At 40.6% G+C, this 27,006-nt stretch overlaps 1 long non-coding RNA gene across 6 annotated transcripts in view; it reads right to left on the reverse strand.

The window, feature by feature from the left end:
- Nucleotides 1–9,585: 9,585 nt before the first annotated feature.
- LOC129643061 (uncharacterized) overlaps nucleotides 9,586–27,006 on the reverse strand; it is a 46,625-nt gene continuing 29,204 nt past the window's right edge. For all 6 annotated transcript variants that reach the window (XR_008710052.1, XR_008710049.1, XR_008710048.1 and 3 more), the window contains 2 exons: nucleotides 11,976–12,097; nucleotides 9,586–11,056 (listed from right to left, as the gene is read on the reverse strand). This is a non-coding gene — a long non-coding RNA (uncharacterized LOC129643061). The remainder of the gene's footprint in view (nucleotides 11,057–11,975; nucleotides 12,098–27,006) is intronic.

Here is a 27,006-nt window from a genome sequence, read left to right on the forward strand (position 1 = left end):
ACAAGAGAAGACTCCACACATGGACATCACCAGATGGTCAATACCAAAATCAGACTGATTATATTCTTTGCAGTCAAAGATAGAGACGCTCTATACAGTCAGCAAAAACAAGACCAGAGCTGAATGTGACTCAGATCATGAACTCATCGCCAAATTCAGACTTAAATTGAAGAAAATAGAGAAAACCACTAGACCATTCAGGTATGACCTAAATCAAATCCCTTACGATTATACAGTGGAAGTGAGAAATAGATTCCAAGGATTCGATCTGATAGAGTCTCAGAGATTGAACCCAGGTCTCCTGCATTGTGGGTGGATTCTTTACCAGCTGAGCCACCAGGAAAGCCCAAGAATACTGGAGTGGATAGCTTATCCCTTCTCCAGTGGATCTCCTGCTTTGCAGGCAGATTCTTTACCAACTGAGATATTAGGGAAGCCCGACCTAAGTTAGGATTTATTTAAATGGCATAACCATCTACTATGTGGCTAAAAATATGAGTTGTCTTTACTCCCTGCTCTTTCAATTCACACTCAATTTTTCTAAGGCCTTTCCATTCCACCCCTCAAATATCTTCAGTTCACACCTTCCATTTCCTTCAAAAGGTCCAAAACATTTCAACTGACTTCCTAATGAGTCATTTTCTACCTGCTGTTACTGAGTCTCTAAGCTACTCAAAAAGTTATCTTTCATAAAATATGAATATTATTTCTTCTTTTAAAAGGTTCCAGTTACCCACAGGGGGAAAAAAGTTTTTTGTCCACACCATACAACATGTGGGATCTCAGTTCCCCAACCAGGGGTTGAACCTGCACCCCTTGAAAGGTGGAGTCTCAACCACTGGACTGCCAGGGAAGTCTTTTAAACTTTTAAAAAAGTTTAAAAGGAAAATCTTTTAAACTCTATAACATGGCTTCTAAACCTATTCCCAGTCTGGGCCACTTCTTCCGCAGCTGTGTTTCCATTTAGTTTTTAAGCTTCATTTCTGTGGACTGACATGCACTGTGTGATTCTTTAGAGTGAACCTTCTGCCATTCCTTGAAAACCTCTTTAAAATAGCTATGTATTGGGGACTTCCCTGGTGGACTGGTGGCTAAGACTCTGCACTCCCAGTGCAGGGGGCTCAGGTTCAATCCCAGGTCGAGGAACTAGGTCCCACATGCCACAACTAAAAATCTCACATGCCACAATGAATATCAAAGATCCCACATGCCACAACTAAGACCTGGTGCATCCAAAATAAATAAATATTTTACAAATAAATTAAACAGCTATGCTTTTGGTCAAGCATTTTCTATGGACTGAAATGCCCCTTCTCCTCTGTACACAGTGAAATCCATTTATCTTCTTCAAATCCAGTTCAAACACCATGGCATCTGTGAAATTCCCTTATCCTATCTGTCAGAAGTAAATTCCTTCCCTGGTGCTCCTGGAGCCCAGACATGGGCATGTCTACACACAGCTCTTAACATCAGTTCAGTTCAGTTCAGTCGCTCAGTCGTGTCCGACTCTTTATGACCCCATGAATCGCAGCACACCAGGCCTCCCTGTCCATCACCAACACCCGGAGTTCACTCAGACTCACGTCCATCAAGTCAGTGATGCCATCCAGCCATCTCATCCTCTGTCGCCCCCTTCTCCTCCTGCCCCCAATCCCTCCCAGCATCAGAGTCTTTTCCAATGAGTCAACTCTTCGCATGAAGTGGCCAAAGTACTGGAGTTTCAGCTTTAGCATCATTCCTTCCAAAGAAATCCCAGGGCTGATCTTCAGAATGGACTGGTTGGATCTCCTTGCAGTCCAAGGGACTCTCAAGAGTCTTCTCCAACACCACAGTTCAAAAGCATCAATTCTTCGGCGTTCAGCCTTCTTCACAGTCCAACTCTCACATCCATACATAACCACAGGAAAAACCATAGCCTTGACTAGACGGACCTTTGTTGGCAAAGTAATGTCTCTGCTTTTCAATATGCTATCTAGGTTGGTCATAACTTTCCTTCCAAGGAGTAAGTGTCTTTTAATTTCATGGCTGCAGTCACCATCTGCAGTGATTTTTGGAGCCCAAAAAATTAAAGTCTGACACTATTTCCACTGTTTCCCCATCTATTTCCCATGAAGTGATGGGACCAGATGCCATGATCTTCGTTTTCTGAATGTTGAGCTTTAAGCCAACTTTTTCACTCTCCACTTTCACTTTCATCAAGAGGCTTTTGAGTTCCTCTTCACTTTCTGCCAGAAGGATGGTGTCATCTGCATATCTGAGGTTATTGATATTTCTCCTGGCAACCTTGATTCCAGCTTGTGTTTCTTCCAGTCCAGCGTTTCTCATGATGTACTCTGCATATAAGTTAAATAAGCAGGATGACAATATACAGCCTTGACATACTCCTTTTCCTATTTGGAACCAGTCTGTTGTTCCATGTCCAGTTCTAACTGTTGCTTCCTGACCTGCATACAGATTTCTCAAGAGGCAGGTCAGGTGGTCTGGTATTCCCATCTCTTTCAGAATTTTCCACAGTTTATTGTGATCCACACAGTCAAAGGCTTTGGCATAGTCAATAAAGCAGAAATAGATGTTTTTCTGGAACTCTCTTGCTTTTTCCATGATCCAGCAGATGTTGGCAATTTGATCTCTGGTTCCTCTGCCTTTTCTAAAACCAGCTTGAACATCAGGAAGTTCACGGTTCACATATTGCTGAAGCCTGGCTTGGAGAATTTTGAGCGTATACTTTACTAGCATGTGAGATGAGTACCATCTGACCTAAATGAAAGCTACTTTGTGTCTGTCATCGCTGTATTTCATCTTATGAGCATCTTAAAGGGTGGAGACTAACATGTTCGCTTATTTATCTTTGTAAATGTCCCACGAAGCCAGCAAATTCTCTAAATAGATTGGCTCTCAATAGATGTTTGTGGAATTAAACATCTGAAGAAGCAGAGAAGCCTCTGGGACCATCTTAACCAGAGACCTTACAGCCACATTCATTTTCTAAAGAACACTAAGTGCTTTCTTGTCTTGTCTTGACTCCTCAGTGTCAGTCTTTTGATGAATCTTCACATCTCACTCTGACATCATTTAAAAATTTCTGGTTAACGTGGCTCACACCTCACTTCAACTGGCAGCAGAGAAAGCGAACAGTGAAGCCCAGAGTTTGAGCTAGCTACTTACAAATTCAGACTGGATTTTTGAAGGTTCAAGCAGGAACAACCAGAAATTGTGTGCCTACAGATGTATGTACTGAGAAGTACTCAGAAACGCTTATGTAATATTATTGCCCCCAAAGTGGAACTTGAATTGAATCAGTCCTCTAGAATAACTCCCATTACAGAAAATTCAAGGGACAACAGATCGAGTTAAATAATACCACAAAGAGAATAAAGAAAACTGGCGTAAATTCTACAGGAAAACTGATCTAGTTTTTGTAACAGGTCAGTGGGAAAAGGTGAAGAAAGACTTTTTTTAAGCATAAAGAAGTTAAAAAGCAGTGTCAAAGAAAGAGAAAAAAAACCCCAGAGATTCTAGGACTCATCAATCATGAAATAGGTCTAAGAAGTTATGGAATACAAAGGACATTTCTATAACCCCTGGACTCAGAGACCCTGCTTTCCTGAGCTGTGGCCTCTATGAGAGAAAAGAATATGGTCACTAAGTTTTTCCTGACTCTCACATTCATCTTTAGTAAGTCTGCCAGACTTTCTGTACTTTGTGAATTTTTTCTGTTAGCCATGGCACAGAGCATGTGGGATCTTAGTTCCCCAACCAGGGATCGAACCCACACCCCCTGCAGTGGAACCTCAGAGTCTTAACCACTGTACTGCCGGTGAAGTTCCAAGTTTTCTGTACTTTGGTTTAATTTTCTGAAAAACTGAGAAAGTAGCTCATGGAGTAAGGGGAAAGCAACTGATTGAATGTCTTTTCTCAAAACAGGTGAGAACTCTAGTGTCAGACTCTGTTAGAGCAAATGATCAGATCAGATCACATCAGTCGCTCAGTCGTGTCCGACTCTTTGTGACCCCATGAATCACAGCACGCCAGGCTTCCCTGTCCCTCACCAACTCCCGGAGTTCACTGAGACTCACATCCATCAAGCCAGTGATGCCATCCAGCCATCTCATCCTCTGTCATCCCCTTCTCCTCTTGCCCCCCATCCCTTCACTGTTAAGAAACCAAGAACAGCTTTTCTGACTTGCCTCACTGAGTTATAGTGTGTGACAGAGAAGCTTAAAAGAGAAATAAAAATAGTGACTGCAAAAGACTTCCCCAAAAGATTCCCATTAACTGATCATCTTTTTTAAAAATGTAGTATCTTCTGTATCATCGCCAGCTTCCTGGGTCCTACTGAGGTCGCAGTCTACCAGTTCCTGACAATTTTCTCATGACCTACCTGGATGACAATGCATATTGTTAACAGAGAGCCATTAAGTTCTTAACAGGGGGAAAAAGAGGATTGGGGGGATTTCTTTCCTCCCTATGCTTTCATGCTTCCATCCTCAGATAATACTGAAAGAAGGGGATGTTTGAGTATCTGCCCTACACTTTCAAGTGGAAAGTAAGCACAGAAAAAATAAATTTATCTAAAATCACTGAATGACATGAGACTATTTAAAGCTGTTCTTTATTTTTAGGTGTTGCCCTATGTATCTAACCACATAAGCTTGTGAGAAGAGAAATAGAGTAGAAAGAGCAGTAATCCTGGTTTTGCCACTAGAGGGAGCCAGGGTGAACAGTTTCTCTGATTCACAGTTAACAGGGAAATTACGCAGACTGTTTTGCATGAAATTGAGGATAGGGGGCGTGATGGCGCTTTGTGATGACCCTAAAATACTACCTAAGTATGAAGAGTTGTTACTACAAGATCTGTTGCCTCCCTGAATATTAATGGCCACCATAAAGTTGTGTTAGAAAAAGAGACTATTTTGTATTGACCATGTACTAGATAGAAAGTCAAATGCCTACAAGTCTAGCAATCAAAATGCTTAAACATGGAGGAGATTTCTAGTGCATGGATTCAATACATTTGTCAACTACAATCACACTTAACAAAATAATCTAACAAATTGGTAAGCAGAATATACTAGCATTCCTTTTGGGGTCCCTGTAGATGGTTAATTCTCTGAAAGATAAAAAGTATATATCTATTTCTTTAATCAAATGAAAAAATATCAAACCCTGTAAGCAGGCTGGCACTTGCACTCTTAACAACAAATTAGAACCCTAAATGCTTTTTATTCTAACAGCACCTGTTGCTAAATGTTATCAAAGATCAAGCTGAAATCAAAGTCATATTGTCCAGTAAATAGGAAAACTCACTCTTTTTCTTATTCTACTATTTGCAATTGCATTCTCCTCGGGCATTATAATAGTAATATGCTGCTGCTAAGTCACTTCAGTCGTGTCCGACTCTGTGTGACCCCACAGACGGCAGCCCACCAGGCTCCTCTGTCCCTGGGATTCTCCAGGCAAGAACACTGGAGTGGGTTGCCATTTCCTTCTCCAATGCATGAAAGTGAAAAGTGAAAGTGAAGTCGCTCAGTCGTGTCTTGACTCTTCGCGACCCCATGGACTGCAGCCCACCCCAGCATATATTATGCACATATTATGTATCAGACATTATTCTAAGTTTTCTACACATATTAACCCATCTATGTTGTATATATTAACTATAAAGAGTTTTCACATCCATTCTAATTAATTTGGAATGATTTTCTCTTTATCACATTATATTTTGTTTTATGTACATTTTCACCCATTCTGCAGGTGAGTGAAAAATGTTCTCATCTACTAAAAAGGGGTTTCCACCCTGCTACAATGAAATAACATATTTAAATGAACTCCAAAGGACTATAACTAACTTTGCCTCAGGTTTTATATAAAAATTAAAAAATAATTTATCCTTACCATAGTATGTAAGTTAGTGAATTTAAAAATATTAAATAATTTTAAATAAATTAAATTAAATTAAATAAATTAATTAAATAATATTAAATAAGTAATTATAAATAATTACAGAAATCCAAATTTCTGAAGCAGTTGTCACTAAGTCGTGTCTGATTCTTGCAATCCCATGGACTGTAGCCTGCCAGGTTCCTTGTCCATGGGATTCTCCAGGCAAGAATACTGGAGTGGGTTGCCATTTCCTTCTCCAGAGGATCTTCCCGACCCAGGAATCGAACCCAGGAATCCTGCATTACAGGCATATTCTTTACCAACTGAGCTATGAGGGAAGACCCATAGCTGGGTCTTCTGAAGTAGAAACAATAAAAAGTAGGGATCTTTCCTTATAAAAATAGATTAAAATATATTCTACTTCTAATTAATACAACATACTAGTTATGATTTTCTGCCAGAAAGTTTAAAAATCTATAAGGTATTCTGTGTATCTTAAATTACAAAAGGACAAATAATTTCCATCAGATTTAATTTTCTAATACATATCTCCATTGAGATTAATCAGAGATTCAGAGAGATTAAAAATAGGTGGGCAAATGTAGATGGTTTGAAATATTCACCAAAGCCAAGAAATAAATTCTATACCTAACAAAAAGCAAATACAAAGCATCTCATTTCAAGATTCAGACTTGAACAGTTTCCACCCATGCCTTTAAGGGCTGGGCACACCTGCCTGTTGTGACCCATCGCCTGCTCACGGCTCACCTGGCTTCTGACTGCCACAGACAGTGGGGGGCGGGCACCTGCCTCAGCCCCCTGCCCTCCCCTCCCCACCAAAAGGTTGCTGTAGAGTAGGAGCTGTGTATCTTTCTCCAAAAGCTAAGTGGTCACTTAAAAAAGGCACAAAGCATTTGGTAAGCACTGTGCTTCATATGTTACAGGTGAATATCCCAATTATTTCAAGACCACCTATGATATAATCAGTTACTCTCTGTATTTCACAGTGAGGAAACTGAGGTTTAGATGGATCAAGGACTTTCTTGATGGTCACACAGTAAAGGGCAAAGAACAAAATCAAATCCAAGCCTGTCTGATTCCAGAGCCTATTGTCTTAATCACAGCACTACATCACCTAAATGTGACAGGCTCCAATAGAAAGAATTATAATTGGGGTGTTGACTTCCGGATTCAGGTTATTTATGAATCTTATTTTATAGAATATAGAATATGTATTCCCACTTGATAGGGAATTACCTATTTTTTAAGATTATTACTCAAAAAGTATAAATCTCTGAAAATTGCTGTTGATTTTGAAATGTGTGTTATCACAGACACTTACTTCAAGGATAAGCTCTGATTACTCTTACAAGCATTAGTAACCACTAGGCCATTCAGGTATGACCTAAATCAAATCCCTTATGATTATACCGTAGAAGCGACAAATAGATTCAAGGGATTAGATCTGATAGACAGAGTGCCTGAAGAACTATGGACAGAGATTCATGACAACATACATGAGGCTGTGATCAAGACCATCCTCAAGAAAAAGAAAGGCAAAATGGTTGTCTGAGGAGGCCTTACAAATAGCTGAGAAAAGAAGAGAAGCTAAAGGCAAAGGAGATAAGGAAAGATATACCCATTTGAATGCAGAGTTCCAACAAATAGCAAGGAGAGATAAGAAAGCCCTCCTCAGTGATCAGTGCAAAGAAATAGAGGAAAACAATAGAATGGGAAAGACTAAAGTTCTCAAGGGAGAAAGCAATGGCACCCCACTCCAGTAGTCTTGCCTGGAAAATCCCATGGATGGAGGAGCCTGGTAGGCTGCAGTCCATGGGGTCGCTAAGAGTTGGACATGACTGAGCAACTTAGCAGCAGCAGCAGAAATCTCAAGAAAATTAGAGATACCAGCAGAACATTTCATGCAAAGATGAGCACAATAAAGGACAGAAATGGTATAGACCTAACAGAAGCCAAAGATACTAAGAGGTGGCAAGAATACATAGAAGAACTATACAAAAAAGATCTTCATGACTCAGAGAAGCATGATGGTATGATCACTCACCTAGAGGCAGATATCCTGGAGCGCGAAGTCAAGTGGGCCTTAGGAAGCATCACTAAGAACAAAGCTAGTGGAGGTGATGGAATTCCAGTTGAGCTATTTCAAATCCTAAAAGATGAGCAACTGAACTGAACAAGCATTAGTATAATTATTTATGTATTACTCAGTTATCATTTAAATTCATGAACAGTATTCCAATTATAATTAACAATTCTAAACAGCTCTGTAAGAGTCTTGTTAAATATTTGTGCTGTTCTCCCCCATGCTATTTTTAAAAAGATTTTCCAAATTCAGTGATTTGAGAATCATTGGAATTTAGGAAACTGGGCACCCCTCTTCAGTCCCATTACTAAATTCCCCCTAAAACATTAAGCAGATAAGTTTAAACACCCTGCACACTAAGAAATGTAACTGGCAGAATAAGTGGACTATATATGTGTTTGTTTAGTTTTCATTGTAAATTTAAGAATCCATGTGACTAATAATTTCTAAGATTAAAAATGAATTTTCCTAATTATTCAATGAAAAGAAGGCACTTATTTATATACTTCTCTATTTGCATAGGTATTCATTATACACTTTTTAAAAAAGATTTATTGACTTCTTTTCTTTTCGGCTGTGGTGGGTCTTCACTCAGGCTCTCTCTCGTTGTGCCAAGCAGGGGCTACTCCTTCTGCAGCATGTGGGTCTCATTGCCGTGGCTTCTCTTGTTGTGGAGCACGGCTCCAGGGCCGTGGGGTTCTGTAGTTGCAGCTCCCAGGCCCCAGCATTGGCTCAGTACGTGTGGTCCATGGGCTCAGTTGCTCCACGGCATGTGGGATCCTCCCAGACCAGGAATCAAACCAGTGTCCTCTGCATTGTTAGGCAGACTCCTCACCACTAGACCACCAGAAGCCCTCATTATATACTTTAAAATTTTCCTCAAATTCTAAAATCCTGGCTCATCCCTGACGACAGCAGGATGTCAATTCCAGGGATAGTCTGGAATCATCACCGATACATAGCATCAAAGACAACAGCAAGGCCATTTTGCAGGTGCAGGAACAATCTTCATGATAATTACAGTCCTGAGTCTATTTAAAATCTAATCACCAGCACTCTCATGAACATGATGATGTTGGTCAAACATGGTCTACCCTACCTCCATCTCTAGCTGTTTACCTCCGTGATGAGTTTCTCTACCAAACCTTTGAATTCCAGAACTGGGAAAAAACCATAGGGATCACCCCTATATAACAACTTACTCTTTGTATAAATGAAAATCTGAGATCGGGGGATATAATTTGCCTAAAGTGAAAGTGAAAGTCACTCAGTCATGTCCAACTCTTTGTGACTCCATGGACAATACAGTCCATGGAATTCTCCAGGCCAGAATACTGGAGTGGGTAGCCTTTCCCTTCTCCAGGGGACCTTCCCAACCAAGGGATCAAACCCAGGTCTCCTGCATTGCAGGTGGATTCTTTACCAGCTGAGCCACAAGGGGATTTGCCTAAGGTCACTTCTTTTATAAACTTGACTTTGATACTGAATTTCATAGAATCACATGAGAACTAAGTTGCGTCAAAAAAAAAAAAAAAAACAGTGCACCTTCAAATTTGAGAAATTCTATATTAATAAGAGGACCAGTGGGTGGGGTTGAATTCTGGTTTCATCAGGCTCTAAGTTTGGGCAATTGGCATAAATTCACAGATTTCAGTTTTCTATTCTACAGAGTAAGCAGTCAATTACTCTTGAAATCTGACACCCTTGAGCAAATGAAGAAGGCAAAAAGTTTACTCATGATTGTTGAATGTGGAAGAAAACTTAAATACTAGATTGAAGGCACTTAGCTGGAGGCATTTAATTAATAATAAAAGCTAACATTCATTATTTATTATGTTCTAAATACTGAGTTAACTGTTCTACCTGTTTTTTTTTCCTCACAACTTTGAGACAGATTCTATCACACTGACATTGCAGGTGAGAAATTGAGGCTTCAGGTTAAGCAGCTCAGCCAAGGTTTCCAAATATTAAATGGAGCAGCAAAAATTTAAACCTAGATTTAGTCTAACTCTAAAGCACTGGTTTTAAATACTGCACTGCCCTTTGGATAATTCATTTTGTTATCATATTTCTTAACCAGTCGCTCTTCTGGACTTTTTTTCCTTCTGAGAACAACCGTGCTTGTCCACGACTCTTGATAAAATCCAATTCCTATCTCTGTGGGCAGCCATTCACTCCATTTCCGTTCCTGCTGGCATCTGTAAATTAGCCTCTGGTAATTATCTGTGTAGGAAGCAGCAGACAGTGTACAGAACAATGTAACTGTTGGTCAGATTCCAACATGGGAATTTAGCATTCTTGAGTCATAAATCAACATACGATGGCCCAACTTGAGGATGTATTTGCTCAAGCTTCAAAAATAGGCTTAACTGCATAGCTGTGTTCAAATACACCTTCTTATACCTGCAACGGTAAATTCTCAATCCACAAGAAAAAAACAGGTGTTCACATCTTACCCTCAAAGACAACTGGTACCCACTCTGTTTGACCAGATGGTGAATTCAATGTGGGGGTCATCTCTTCTCCTTGAGAATATACTATATTCAGTTCCAGAAGCCATATGCAGATACTTGAAATGTAGCCTTAGAAATAATCTTAATTCAAAAGTTAAGATTTAGACCTAGTCGCAGGAGAATAACTTCCTAAGAGGCCTCAAAGTTCAATGTTATGTTTCATTACATCCTTACACTGTGGAACACTCATATTTTAATTTATAAACATTGTTTTCTCTTTAAGGGAACCAGAGACATGGGAGAGATGAAATGAACAACGCAAGAGAATAAGTAATCTTAGGTAAAGACACTGGCAAACTACAGTCTATTGGCCAATCTGCCTGCCATCTGTTTTTATAAATAAAGTTTTATTGGAACTCAGTTTCACAGTCCACAATTTTTTTTTCATGCTATTGCAGCAAAGCTGAGTAGTTGCAGCAGAGACTGTATGATATGTAGAGCCTAAAATATTTATCATCTGGGCTTTTTATAGAAAAAGTTTGCTGACCACTGGCTTCCGTGATGAATCGGAAATCATCACATACATACTTCTTTGGAGTTTCTTATAAGAATACATCTGTAAATGAAAAAGCAGAAAGCTCAGGTCAGGTTACCCATTTGATCTTGCTTAAGAAAGCAACCCAGCAATCTAGAATCGGCTCCTCTGACACCAGTTCCATTAGTAGATATTCACTGTGCTCTTTCCATAACTTCATATTCTACCATCAGAATGGCTCTCCTGGTAGAGGCATCTTATGATATGTCATACTTGTTAAAATAAGATGTGAGGGAAAAGAAAGGAAGAATGCCAGGCACCATGAATAACACATTTAGGGGCACAGAAGACATCTTTTGCTTCACAGCTGTTCTTAGGTCTGGCCTTATTAGCCCTTTACAAAGTATGTCAAAATATAGGAGATCATGTAAGCCAAGTCTAATCCAGGGCCTGCGATTAGGTCCTAAAAGTGAAGAACAAAAAACACAGGACTACTGATCCTTAAGTCCCAGTAGAGATGGAAGACAGATTCAAAGAAACAGCACTTACCAAAAATGAGTCAAAGAAACAGCATTTAGCATAAATGAATCAGATCCTGCGAGAAATGATGGTTAACATTCTCTACTGAGGCTTTCGTCTTTCTTTAAACTCCTCTAAAGTACCTGTCTCTTTTATTCCTGAATGATGCTGGAATTCCACTGAGAAAGTACCAACATAAATTAAGAGTGACATACCACTAAGGAAACAAACCCTTATTGATATTTTAACTTCAGAACACTAGACTCTTGAAATTCTAAAACTTAAACCCCTCCTGAAGCACAAATTGGTACTGCATGCTTTGTAGGATTGCTGAACTGAAATGAGTCACTGAAGTAATGAGTGAGCTCAGCCGACAGCCCTGCTCTCAGGTCTCAAAATAGCTTCATAATTCTCTGTTCACCTTCTAGATGAAGCAACATTTCTCATGTGATTACAAAAATAGTGCCCCGAGGAAACCTACCTGCTAGTGCTCATGACAGAAGAGAAAAGAATTAAAGATGGCAGTCCAGTGGTTAAGACTCCACGTTTCCAATACAAGGGGCACAGGTTTGATCCCTGGTCAAGGAAGTACGATCCTGCAAGCTGCAAGGCATGGTCAAAATAAATTTAAAAAAAAACTAGAGAGGAAAAATGTGATGAAAATGTAGTGGGATGAGATGGAAGAGATGGATCAATGGGGGTCTAGAATTCCACCTGAGAATTCACTGGAAAATGAATTATCTACTCACTGGTTTTCTTAATTTTTATCATTTATTTTTATTACTATTATTTTCATGTCTTCTGATGAAAATATGTGTGCATTTGGGGGGTTTACACCAACCATTGGGTCACAGGATATGTGCCTATTCAATGCTAGTAGATACTTTCAAATAATTTCCAAAGTAGTCATACCAATTTACACTCCCATCAGCAGAGTATGAGAATTCTGTTGGCCATCTCCCTTCCCATCCTGGACAACACTCGACTTTTACAGCTTTTCTCAATTTAGCTGTTCTATATGTGTGTATACGTATGTATCATGTTGTGATTCTTAATTTGGATTTCCCTGATGGCTAGTGAATTCTACCTCTATTTCATGTTTCTTGCCATATGGATATGCTTTTTTAGGTATGAATATTTCTTCCATTTTCTACCAGTCATTTTGCCTTTTTCTTATTAATCTGTAGGCACTATTATTGTGTTGGCCAAAAAGTTCATTAGAGTTTTTCTGTAAGAGGCTATGGGAAACCCCAAATGAAATTTTTGGCCAATCCAATATACTTTACAGATACAAGTCCCAGTTGAGGTTTGCCCTTTCACTATCTTAATTATTTTTTGAACACATTCTTAATTTTAATGTGGTCCAGTTGGTCAATGCTTCACTTATGACTGACCCATTTGGACAGTATTGTGAATACTATTAAGAAATCTGTCCTAGACTTCCTCCTCCCAGATAATAAAAATAATCTAGAGGAGTATATGATAAATGCATAATTCAGACAAAAGATATCATATATACAGTTGAATATTGAACAACTGGAGGGTTAGGGACACTGACTCTCTGGGCAGTCAAAAATCCGCATATAACTTATTATTAGAGTCAGCCCTCTGTATCCATTCCACATACTTGTATCTGAGCACCCACATCCACAGATTCAGCCAGCCATGGTCATGCAGTGCTACAGCATTTTCTATTGAAAAAACATGTGTTTTAATGGACCCAAACAGTTCAAACCCATTTTGTTCATGGGTCAACTGTATACATATATATACAACTTTCGTTCCTTAAAGCAAACCCTCACCATTTTAAATTCTCTGGAGTTCATTAGGCCTGACTTTTCAGGTTGGGGAAGAGATGCGGTTAGATTGTATAACATAGAGACTTCAGGAAACCCTCCATTCCTGTGTTTAGCCCCTTGACCCAAGCTCATCCTCATGGTACCTGTTGCTGGCAAATCCTGAACAGATCTACATTCTCATCACAGCATTTGGTTCCCATCTTCCCCTGTCTTGTTTTCAGCCTTTCAAAATGTGTTGACATCTCCTGTCCATTGCAGCTCTTCTCCCATCCCCTAAAATCTTATGGTTTTACTCATTTTTCTATCGATTAAGTGTGAATTGAGAGGGGCAGAAAGGCAATGGCTTCCATCCATCATTTCACAGCACTTTGATCCTTACCTTTTTAACCATCCCCTTCTTCCCTAAGTACTTATTCTTGCAGTTCTTTCCCCAGCTGCCTGTATTCCTATGAGGTTCCCTTCCAGCCCATATGGTCAACTCTCCACCTCCATTCTTTTCTCATCCTTCCCATCTTGATCTCCTGTTAACCTCTTTCAGTGGAGAATGTCCTAGATTCAGATTAAGAAGAGACTAGACAGAAATGTTAAGTATGTTTTAGAATTTGGCGGTTGCTTTCGGAGAAGCCAGCTGACTCCTTCCCTTGAGAAGAGGCTGCTGTCAAAGTCCTAGGGAGCTAGTCTGCCCTGGTTGCCTGCCCATCCCTCATACAGGTCTCCCAGGTCACACTCAGGTCCAGTTGGTTTATCATTCCGGGAATGTTAACGAATACTCAGGAATATTCAGGTCTCCATGGTACCTACTTCCATGGATTCTCACTTTTTCCATTTTAGCTGTTTAACAGAGCACTGAAGCCTGCAAAGCACTGAAGCCTGCAATTTTTATGTAATTCTCTGAAATTTCTTTCTGCTTTAGGACAGTATACTAATTCCATCAAATATCAAACCTGAATTCCTGAAAGTTCCTTTGGGTATTTACATGACCTGGTACCAATATAGGAGCTACACTCACTCCTCAAGAGTTCTCACATAGCTTATGGCTTTAAAAACCGTATCTGTGCTGCTGGTTCACACATGTAAGTTCTGGCCTCAAGATGTGTATACAACTCTCTACTCCACATTGCTACTTGGCTGTCTAACTGAACCAACACCAAGCCTTCAGTTCCAACACATTTCCTCCAACTTGTTCCTCTCATAATCTTCAGTTCAGTTCAGTTCAGTCGCTCAGTTATGTCCGACTCTTTGCAACCCCATGAATCGCAGCACACCAGGCCTCCCTGTCCATCACCAACTCCCAGAGTTCACTCAGACTCACGTCCATCGAGTCAGTGATGCCATCCAGCCATCTCATCCTCTGTCGTCCCCTTCTCCTCCTGCCCCCAATCCCTCCCAGCATCAGAGTCTTTTCCAATGAGTCAACTCTTCACATGAGGTGGCCAAAGTACTGGAGTTTCAGCTTTAGCATCATTCCTTCCAAAGAAAGCCCAGGGCTGATCTCCTTCAGAATGGACTGGTTGGATCTCCTTGCAGTCCAAGGGACTCTCAAGAGTCTTCTCCAACACCACAGTTCAAAGGCATCAATTCTTTGGTGCTCAGCTTTGTTCATAGTCCAACTCTCACATCCATACATGACCACTGGAAAAACTATAGCCTTGACTAGACGGACCTTTGTTGGCAAAGTAATGTCTCTGCTTTTCAATATGCTATCTAGGTTGGTCATAACTTTCCTTCCAAGGAGTAAGTGTCTTTTAATTTCATGGCTGTAGTCACCATCTGCAGTGATTTTGGAGCCCAAAAAATTAAAGTCTGACACTGTTTCCACTGTTTCCCCATCTATTTCCCATGAAGTGATGGGACCAGATGCCATGATCTTCGTTTTCTGAATGTTGAGCTTTAAGCCAACTTTTTCACTCTCCTCTTTCACTTTCATCAAGAGGCTTTTTAGTTCCTCTTCACTTTCTGCCAGAAGGGTGGTGTCATCTGCATATCTGAGGTTATTGATATTTCTTCTGGCAATCTTGATTCCAGCTTGTGCTTCTTCCAGCACAGCGTTTCTCATGATGCACTCTGCTTATAAGTTAAATAAGCAGGGCAACAATATACAGCCTTGACGTACTCCTTTTCCTATTTGGAACCAGTCTGTTGTTCCATGTCCAGTTCTAACTGTTGCTTCCTGACCTGCATACAGATTTCTCAAGAGGCAGGTCAGGTATTCCCATCTCTTTCAGAATTTTCCACAGTTTATTGTGATCCACACAGTCAAAGGCTTTGGCATAGTCAGTAAAGCAGAAATAGATGTTTTTCTGGAACTCTCTTGCTTTTTCCATGATCCAGCAGATGTTGGCAATTTGGTCTCTGGTTCCTCTGCCTTTTCTAAAACCAGCTTGAACAACTGGAAGTTCACAGTTCACGTATTGCTAAAGCCTGGCTTGGACAATTGTGAGCATTACTTTACTAGCGTGTGAGATGAGTGCAATTGTGCAGTAGTTTGAGCATTCTTTGACATTGCCTTTCTTTGGGACTGGAATAAAAACTGACCTTTTCCAGTCCTGTGGCCGCTGCTGAGTTTTCCAAATTTGTACATCTGAGTAAATTGCAACTCCATCCATCTTTCCAGCTGCCCAAGCCAACTAAATGTCTTATAATCAAATGAATTTAAACCATATCTGTGTATACACAGAAACACACACACTCACACTGACAGATATACACAATGGAAGACTATTAGCCACAAAAATGAAGGACATGCTGCCATTTGTGACAACACGGATGGCATTTTCAGGGCTTTATGCTGAATGAAAAAAGCCACTCAGAGAAAAATACCATATGATCTCACTTCCATGTGGAATTAAAAAAAAAAAAAAAAAAAAAGCCCAAGCTCATATAAAGAGAGATCAGATTGGTGGTTACCAGACTTGGGGGCATTGGGTGAAGATGGTTAAAAGGCCCAAATTTCCAGCTACAAGATAAACAAGTTCTTGGGATGTAATATACAACATGGTGACTGTGAGTAATAACACTGAAAGTTACGAAGAGAGTAGATCATAAACGTTCCCAGCACAAGGGAAAGAAATATGTGATTATATGAGATGACGGATGTTATCCGAACATATTGTAGTAATCATTTCACCATACATACACATATCAAATCACCATGTTGTACACCTTACACTTACACATTATATACCAACTGTATCTCAATAAAACTGGGGGAAATTTTATAAATTACAAAAAAAAACAAAAAATTCCCTTCATGTAGTCTAGAACAATCAGTTCTAGACAACAATCAGTTCTAGACAACAATCCCAACAGGCAGAACAATCCTTCCAACATTTCAGTCACATCATGTCACTTCTGTGCTCAGAACTTTCCTCTGGATCCCCATCTTTCTCAGAGCAAACGCCTACAGACCGCATGTATCTGGCTACCACATCCCACCACTTTCCCCGCTGCCTGCCCTCCTCCAGCCCTGCTTCTCTGTTTGTTAAGCACACAAGCACAATGCTGCGTCAGGGTCTTTGCACTTGCTAAACCCTCTGTCTGGAATGCTCTCCCTTTAGATATTCCCAGGGATAATTTTGTCACTTCCCTTAAATTTCTGTTCTAGTGCCTTCTTAATAGTAAGCCAATTTATGCAATAAACACTCCCCATCTCCCAGCCCGGACATAAACACACACACACACGCACACACCTTAACTTGTCCGGTTTTTCTCTGTAGCACTTATCACCATCTAATATGCCATGTGCTTCCTGTGTATCTCCCCCCATTAGAACAGAAGATCAATGTGATTATTTTGTTCACTGTTCTATTCCTAGCGTCCATTCTAGGACAAGGTTGCTGCTGCTGCTGCTGCGTCGCTTCAGTCGTGTCCCCCTCTGTGCAACCCCAGAGACGGCAGCCCACCAGGCTCCCCTGTCCCTGGGATTCTCCAGGCAAGAACACTGGAGTGGGTTGCCATTTCCTTCTCCAATGCATGAAAGTGAAAAGTTTAAGTGAAGCTGCTCAGTCGTGTCCGACTCTCAGCAACCCCATGGACTGCAGCCTACCAGGCTCCTTCATCCATGGGATTTTCCAGGCAAGAGTACTGGAGTGGGGTGCCTTTGCCTTCTTCGAGAACAAGGTTAGCCATAGAGAAGTCATTTGATGAATACTTACAGAGTGAATGCCTGAATACATGCTAATATATGTGTAGATTTTTCCTGATAGGATACAGAAGAAAAGCCTAAGCAGTAACCTTGAGAGAGAGAGACTGAGAGTGAAGTGGGAAGGGATGTTCTGTTCCTCTTTCTGGCCTTAATATATTGTTTGATTTATCTGCATTATGTCATACATTAAATAATTATATTGCGATTTGTTTTGGCCCTGTAATTCTGTACACTAAAAATAATAAATGACTTTTAATAAAAAATAGATACTTGCAATGACACATTTTTACCCCCACTTTAGTGGTCCATCCTTTCCACAGATCAACAATGTTAAATACCCACCCCCACCAGTGCATTGCCCACCAGTCTTCTCCCTCCAGGAGTCCACTCTACTGCAGTCATGACCCATTCTAAAGGATTTATAATGATTATAAGAACATAAAATTAGCAGAGTGTCCTTATTACCAACAAGCATCGCTGCCATTAACTCTGGGATGACCCTAGCCTAGAACATTTCTGAGTCCACCTCTGTTCCCGAGCATAGGACTCAGCCCATGAGTTACATGTTGCACCTTCTTGCTGTGTGGTTCCCATGGGTGTCAACTTCCCTTTTATGTCAGCTCCTTCCCCTGGGATCCTTCACCTCCGAGGCTCTGAGGGGCAGTAGAGCACAGGCGGGTTGAGGAACTTACCCCTCTTCCTTCTTCCCTTTCACTTCTCCCCAAGATGTACTTCTCATTGATTTATTTTACTTCCTTTATTTAGCATTAAATCTTTTATATCAAGTTATTTTTCTGAATTATATATTTATTCACTTACCAGCACTGTGCGAATATAAAGGGTATATATAGCTTTATAATAAGTGATAGCAAATATTTTAAGTACAATCCAGTGTGACTGTTTCTGCCTCATTATATTTCTTTTTCAGCATTTTGCAGTGCTATTTTTAGTGCTTCATTCTCCAGTGGGGAACAGGGTTTATCTCCATTCTGGAACTCATGTGTTCTCCATGTATTTGCTATTTATCTCTTACTGTGCTTAATTAACACGATCTCAGCTTTGTTTAGTTTTCTTTTCCAGTGTGTCATAGACACCTGTTTATTTGTCTAAGTAATGATGTTAAAAAAAAATATTCTGTTCAGAAATACAAATGTCCTGATAACAACAACACTCGAAAAGCCTGGGACTTCCATGGTGGACCAGTGGCTAAGACCTCACGCTTCCAATGCAGGGGGCGCATGCTCGATCCCTGGGAGGGGAACTAAGATCCCACAGTTTGCAAGGCACGGCTAAAATAAATAAATAAGATAGAAAAACCCACCACCAGGGTCTCTCTAGAAACTGCAAATATTCAACTGAAGAGACTTAAGCATTCGGGGTCGTGCAGGTGTTTCCTCACAGTCCTTCTCTGGTCGTCATGGTTTGGCTGGAGCGAGCAGAACAAAGGGAAGGATGACAGGCCGGCAGCCTGGGAAAATCAGGCAAAGTGCTGAGGTAAGAATATGAGGCTCCTGACACTGGATACGTTCCAATGTGATAAGATAAACCCATCTCACCGGAGTCTTGTGGGAATGAGGTAATCAAAATTATGCTCTGGCTTATTATGCACAGAATGATGAACAGATGTTTTCCATCTCCTCTGAGGAGCCAACAAGTGGGGAAGGGCACACACACTGCAGCATCAAGTATGTAAGAGTGTTTCTTCGACTTTCACGCATATCAGCATCAGCTACTGAAGCAGACTGCCTCAGGACGAGGGGGAACAACGTGCATTTTTAGCCAGCACCACAGGTGATTCACACAGAGGAGGCTGACGGACCATAGTTACGTAAATTCTGCACATGAACTCAACTGAAGGAAGAACTTTCTAGAAGCTGGGAACTAAATCTCTGGAGCAAGATGGTGGGAATTCCCAAAGAAGTAGAACAGGGAGTCTGCTTTCGTAGTGGCTCGTGTTCTGGTAAGCAGGAGGGAAGGGATTTTGAGGCCAAAATGTTCTGTTTTTAAGAATAAAACCTCTTTGGCTGCATTGGCAGGAGGTCAGGAAGTAAAAACCAGAGTGGAAAGAGGTCCGGACGGAGCCTAACATGGTTGAGTGTTTGTCTCTCCTCAACATACACCGGTGGAGTAAACATCATTATCTTGCTTTACTCTTTGTAGTTCACTGGGCATGATTTTCTTCATGAAAAAAAAGTGACATTAGTCTAGAATTTCTAGGTTTCCTTAGTTTTCTATTGCTTTGTAACAAATTGCCAGAAACTTAGTGGCTTGAAAGGAAACAAGTGTGACCTCACAGTTTCCGGAGGCCAGAAGGCCAGGCTTGGCAAGGCTGGATTCTCTGCCCAGAGCCTCACTGGGCTGAAATCGAAGTGTCAGCTTGGGCTGCGTTTCTCATCTAGAGTTTGGAGTCTTCTTCTGTTATGGACTGAAATATGTGCCCACAAAATTCATGGAGCCCTAACTCCCCAATGTGACTGTATTTTGGGATAGGGCCTTTAGGAAGTAATTAGGGTTGAATGAGGTTATAGGGGTGGGGCGCTAATCTGAGAGGGTTAGTGTCCTTTTTTTGTTCACTCACAATTTTATTAGCTTATGCTGCCCCCTAGGCTCATAACTGCCAGTGCAACATTTCCAGGCTATCTTTGGCCTTTTTTTTTTAACTGAACTATAGTTGATTAAAGAATAGCAAGAAGAAATAAGAAAGCCTTCTTCAGCGATCAATGCAAAGAAATAGAGGAAAACAACAGAATACGAAAGACTAGGGATCTCTTCAAGAAAATAAGAGATACCAAAGGAACATTTCATGCAAAGATGGACTCGATAAAGGACAGAAATGGTATGGACCTAACAGAAGCAGAAGATATTAAGAAGAGATGGTAAGAATACACAGAAGAACTGTACAAAAAAGATCTTCATGACCCAGATAATCACGATGGTGTGATCACTGACCTAGAGCCAGACATCCTGGAATGTGAAGTCAAGTGGGCCTTAGAAAGCATCACTACGAACAAAGCTAGTGGAGGTGATGAAATTCCAGTTGAGCTATTCCAAATCCTGAAAGATGATGCTGTGAAAGTGCTGCACTCGATATGCCAGCAAATTTGGAAAACTCAGCAGGGGCCACAGGACTGGAAAAGGTCAGTTTTCATCCCAATACCAAAGAAAGGCAATGCCAAAGAATGCTCAAACTACCACACAATTGCACTCATCTCACACGCTAGTAAACTAATGCTCAACATTCTCCAAGCCAGGCTTCAACAATATGTGAACCGTGAACTTCCTGATGTTCAAGCTGGTTTTAGAAAAGGCAGAAGAACCAGAGATCAAATTGCCAACATCCACTGGGTCATAGAAAAAGCAAGAGAGTTCCAGAAAAACATCTATTTCTGCTTTATTGACTATGCCAAAGCCTTTGACTGTGTGGATCACAATAAACTGTGGAAAATTCTGAAAGAGATGGGAATACCAGACCACCTGATCTGCCTCTTGAGAAATTTGTATGCAGGTCAGGAAGCAACAGTTAGAACTGAACATGGAACAACAGACTGGTTCCAAATAGGAAAAGGAGTTCGTCAAGGCTGTATATTGTCACCCTGTTTATTTAACTTCTATGCAGAGTACATCATGAGAAACGCTGGACTGGAAGAAACACAAGCTGGAATCAAGATTGCCAGGAGAACTATCAATAACCTCAGATATGCAGATGACACCACCCTTCTGGCAGAAAGTGAAGAGGAACTCAAAAGCCTCTTGATGAAAGTGAAAGTGGTGAGTGAAAAAGTTGGCTTAATGCTCAACATTCAGAAAACGAAGATCATGGCATCCGGTCCCACCACTTCATGGGAAAAAAATGGGGAAACAGTGTCAGATTTTATTTTTCTGGGCTCTAAAATCACTGCAGATGGTGACTGCAGCCATGAAATTAAAAGACGCTTACTCCTTGGAAGGAAAGTTATGACCAACCTAGATAGCATATTCAAAAGCAGAGACATTACTTTGCCAACAAAGGTTCGTCTAGTCAAGGCTATGGTTTTTCCTGTAGTCATGTATGGATGTGAGAGTTGGACTGTGAAGAAGGCTGAGCGCCAAAGAATTGATGCTTTTGAACTGTGGTGCTGGAGAAGACTTGAGAGTCCCTTGGACTGCAAGGAGATCCAACCAGTCCATTCTGAAGGAGATCAGCCCTGGGATTTCTTTGGAAGGAATGATGCTAAAGCTGAAACTCCAGTACTTTGGCCACCTCATGCGAAGAGTTGATTCATTGGAAAAGACTCTGATGCTGGGAGGGATTGGGGACAGGAGGAGAAGGGGACAACAGAGGATGAGATGGCTGGATGGCATCATTGACTCGATGGACGTGAGTCTCAGTGAATTCCGGGAGTTGGTGACGGACAGGGAGGCCTGGCGTGCTGCAATTCATCGGGTTGCCAAGAGTCGGACACGATTGAGCGACTGATCTGATCTGATCTGATAGTTGATGTACAATGTTGTGTTAGTTTCAGGTATACAGCAAAGTAAATCATATATATATATATATAAAGGAGTGTGTTTATACACACGTGCACATGCACACACACACACACACACACACACACACATATATATATATATATATATCTCCACTCTTTTATATTAGTATATTCTTTTCCCATATAGGCCATTACAGATGACTGAGTAGTGTTCCCTGTGCTATACTGTAGGTCCTTCTTAGTTGTCTATTTTATATATAGTAGTGTGCATATGTCAACCTCAATCCCCCAATTTATCCCTCCCCATTGAGAGAACTAATGTCCTTTTGTAAGAAGAGGACGAGGCAACAGTAATCTCGCTCTGTCACCCTGAGTGTACACAGAGAAAACCATAAGAGAACACAGCTAGAAGGCAGCTATTTGCAAGCTAGAGAGTTCTCATCAGAAACTAACCCTGACAACAGCTTGATTTTCAGAACTATTAGGAAATAAATTTCTGTGGTTTGAGCCACTCTGTCTGTGGGATCTTGCTATGGCAGCGTTGGCAGACTAATGCATCATTCAAGCTCACGTGGTTGCGGCAGAATTCAGTTCCTTTGGGTTGTAAGACTGAGGTCCCTGTTTTCTTGCTAAATCAAAGTGATTGCTTCAGAAATGAGCATCTGCCCCAATTCAGGCCATTTAGTTTTGGGGTGGGGAGGGCATTACTACAGATGAAGATCTCTCAGTCCTTTGAGGTGTTCTTGCCTGAAGAATCCCAGGGATGGGGGAGCCTGGTGGGCTGTCGTCTATGGGGTCACACAGAGTCGGACACGACTGAAGCAACTTAGCAGCAGCAACAGCAGCAGTCCTTTGAGAGAGTCAGTAGAAGCCAGTCTTCACAAAGATTGATGCTAGTCTTTGAAACATCTCAGTATCTGACTGAATTGAGGTAATCAGTCCCTGACCTAACTGCCTTCCAGAAGCAAAAGTATATCATCACTGGAGAAAAATAACATTGTCCAGATCCTCCACTTCTCATCATAATTTTTCATACACTATAACTGCAGCCATGAAATTAAAAGATGCTTGCTCCTTGGAAGGAAAGCCATGATAAACTGAGACAGTGTATTTAAAAGCTGAGACATCACTTTGCCGACAAAGGTCCATCTAATCAAAGTTATGGTTTTCTTGGTAGTCATGTACATATGTGAGAGTTGGACCATAAAGAAGGCTAAGCGCCTAAGAATTGAGGCTTTTGAACTGTGGTGCTGGAGAAGACTCTTGAAAGTACTTTGGACTGCAAGGAGATCAAGCCAGTCATTTCAATTCCTTTCCATTTCAATTCAAAGGTTAATGTCAAAGGAAATTAACCCTGAATATTCGTTGGAAGGATTGATACCAAGGCTGAAGCTCCAATACTTTGGCCACTTGAAGCAAAGAGCAGACTCACTGGAAAAGACTCTGATGCTGAGAAAGATTAAAGGCAAAAGGAGAAGGGAGTGGCAAAGAATGAGATGGTTAGATAGCATCACGGACTCAATGGACATGAATTTGAGCAAACTCCAGAGATAGTGAAGGACAGAGGAACCTGGCATGCTGCAGTCCAGGGGTCGCAAAGAGACGGACACGACTTATCAACTGAACAACTACAACAATGTAGAGCTTACAATCTAAAATTATCAGGTATCAAAAAGATAAGAATTGTCTAAAAGTTAAGGAAAACAACAAACAACAGGATTGGATGATATATTTAACTTAAACAAGCAAGATGGAAAATTTCAAAACTGTAAACTTTTAAAAAAATAAAATAGAAATTCTGGACCTGAAAAACACAATTATTAATCAATTGAAAATAGAACTAATGACAAGAAGATACAGTCTTCTCTTGGTATGCATGGCGGTGGGGTGGGATTGGTTCCAGGACTCCCTGCAGACACTAAATTTCCATGAATGCTCAAGTCCCTTATATAAAATGTAGTAGTATTTGCATATGACCTACATACATCCTCCTATAAATCATCTAGCAATTACTTATAACACCTAATACAATGTTAATTCTATGTAAATAGTTGTAAATACAATGTAAACACTATGCAAATAGTTGCTGGCATGCCTCAAATTCAAGTTTTTCTTTCTGAAACTTTCTGAAAAAAATTTTTATGAATATTTGCAATTCATAATTGGTTGAATGCATAGATGCAGAATCACAATATGGAAGATTGACTGGAATTCAAAAGAAAGTATCAAGTGGATAGGAAGACTCAAAATTATTAGGATATGTGTTCTTCCCAACTTGATTTAGAGATTCAGTGTGAGCCCGATCAATACCCAGCAAGTTGTTCTGTGGATACCAGCAAACTACTTCTAAACTCTGCATGAACAGGCAAAAGACCCAGAATAGTCAACACAATATTGAAGGAGAAGAATGAAGTTGGAAGACTGATATTACCCAATGTCAAGACTTACTTTTAGCTACCAAGGAAGCATGGCATTGTCAAAATAATAGACGAAGAGATCAATGGAACAGAGCAGAGAGCCCAGAAGTAGACCCACATAAATATAGTCAACTGATCTTGACAAAGTGGCAAAGACACACACAATAGAGAATATTATCTTTTCATAAATGACAAAAAAAATAGACATTCACAAGCAAATAATCTAGACACAGACTTTTTACCCTTCACAAAAAAATAACTCAAAATGGATCAGAGACCTAAATGTAAAATTCAAAACTATAAAACTCCTAGAAGACAAGATAGGATAAATCTTCGATGACCTTAAGCATGAGTATGACTTTTTACAGATAACATCAGAGGCATGATCCAAGAAGAAACAATAGATAAGCTGGACTTCACTAAAACTTCTGCTCTGCAGAAGACATCAAAAAATGTCCAAAAATTAGAGTACAAACCACACACTGCGAGGAAATATTTGCAAAAGACACATCTGATAAAGCCCTGCTATTCAAAATAAACAAGGAATTCTTAAAGTTTCAGATCAGATCAGTCGCTCAGTCATGTCTGACTCTTTGTGACCTCATGAATCGCAGCACGCCAGGCCTCCCTGTCCATCACCAACTCCCGGAGTTCACTCAGACTCACATCCATCGAGTCAGTGATGCCATCCAGCCATCTCATCCTCTGTCGCCCCCTTCTCCTCCTGCCCCCAATCCCTCCCAGCATCAGAGTCTTTTCCAATGAGTCAACTCTTCGCATGAGGTGGCCAAAGTACTGGAGTTTCAGCTTTAGCATCATTCCTTCCAAAGAAAGCCCAGGGCTGATCTCCTTCAGAAGGGACTAGTTGGATCTCCTTGCAGTCCAAGGGACTCTCAAGAGTCTTCTCCAACACCACAGTTCAAAAGCATCAATTCTTCGGCACTCAGCTTTCTTCACAGCCCAACTCTCACACCCATACATGACCACAGGAAAAACCATAGCCTTGACTAGACGGACCTTTGTTGGCAAAGTAATGTCTCTGCTTTTCAATATGCTATCTAGGTTGGTCATAACTTTTCTTCCAAGGAGTAAGTGTCTTTTAATTTCATGACTGCAATTGCCATCTGCAGTGATTTTGGAGCCCAGAAAAATAAAGTCTGACACTGTTTCCACTGTTTCCCCATCTATTTCCCATGAAGTGATGGGACTAGACGCCATGATCTTCATTTTCTGAATGTTGAGCATTAAGCCAACTTTTTCACTCTCCTCTTTCACTTTCATCAAGAGGCTCTTTAGGTCTTCTTCACTTTCTGCCAGAAGGGTGGTGTCATCTGCATATCTGAGGTTATTAATATTTCTCCCGGCAATCTTGATGCCAGCTTGTGTTTCTTCCAGTCCAGCATTTCTCATGATGTACTCTGCATAGAAGTTAAATAAACAGGGTGACAATATACAGCCTTGACGAACTCCTTTTCCTATTTGGAACCAGTCTGTTGTTCCATGTCCAGTTCTAACTGTTGCTTCCTGACCTGCATACAAATTTCTCAAGAGGCAGATCAGGTGGTCTGGTATTCCCATCTCTTTCAGAATTTTCCACAGTTTATTGTGATCCACACAGTCAAAGGCTTTGGCATAGTCAATAAAGCAGAAATAGATGTTTTTCTGGAACTCTCTTGCTTTTTCCATGATCCAGTGGATGTTGGCAATTTGATTTCTGGTTCCTCTGCCTTTTCTAAAACCAGCTTGAACATCAGGAAGTTCACGGTTCACATATTGTTGAAGCCTGGCTTGGAGAATTTTGAACATTACTTTACTAGCGTATGAGATGAGTGCAATTGTGCAGTAGTTTGAGCATTCTTTGGCATTGCCTTTCTTTGGGATTGGAATGAAAACTGACCTTTTCCAGTCCTGTGGCCACTGCTGAGTTTTCCAAATTTGCTGGCATATTGAGTGCAGCACTTTCACAGCATCATCTTTCAGGATTTGGAATAGCTCAACTGGAATTCCATCACCTCCACTAGCTTTGTTCGTAGTGATGCTTTCTAAGGCCCACTTGACTTCACATTCCAGGATGTCTGGCTCTAGGTCAGTGATCACACCATCGTGATTATCTGGGTCATGAAGATCTTTTTTGTACAGTTCTTCTGTGTATTCTTACCATCTCTTCTTAATATCTTCTGCTTCTGTTAGGTCCATACCATTTCTGTCCTTTATCGAGTCCATCTTTGCATGAAATGTTCCTTTGGTATCTCTCATTTTCTTGAAGAGATCTCTAGTCTTTCCCATTCTGTTGTTTTCCTCTATTTCTTTGCATTGATCACTGAAGAAGGCTTTATCTCTTCTTGCTATTCTTTGGAACTCTGCATTTAGATGTTTATATCTTTCCTTTTCTCCTTTGCTTTTCACTTCTCTTCTTTTCACAGCTATTTGTAAGGCCTCCCCAGACAGCCATTCTGCTTTTTTGCATTTCTTTCCCATGGGGATGGTCTTGATCCCTGTCTCCTGTACAATGTCACGAACCTCAGTCCATAGTTCATCAGGCACTCTATCTATCAGATCTAGGCCCTTAAATCTATTCCTCACTTCTACTGTATAATCATAAGGGATTTGATTTAGGTCATACCTGAATGGTCTAGTGGTTTTCCCTACTTTCTTCAATTTAAGTCTGAATTTGGCAATAAGG

Source organism: Bubalus kerabau, chromosome 2, assembly GCF_029407905.1.
Source record: "Bubalus kerabau isolate K-KA32 ecotype Philippines breed swamp buffalo chromosome 2, PCC_UOA_SB_1v2, whole genome shotgun sequence".
Classification (NCBI taxonomy): domain Eukaryota; kingdom Metazoa; phylum Chordata; class Mammalia; order Artiodactyla; family Bovidae; genus Bubalus; species Bubalus kerabau.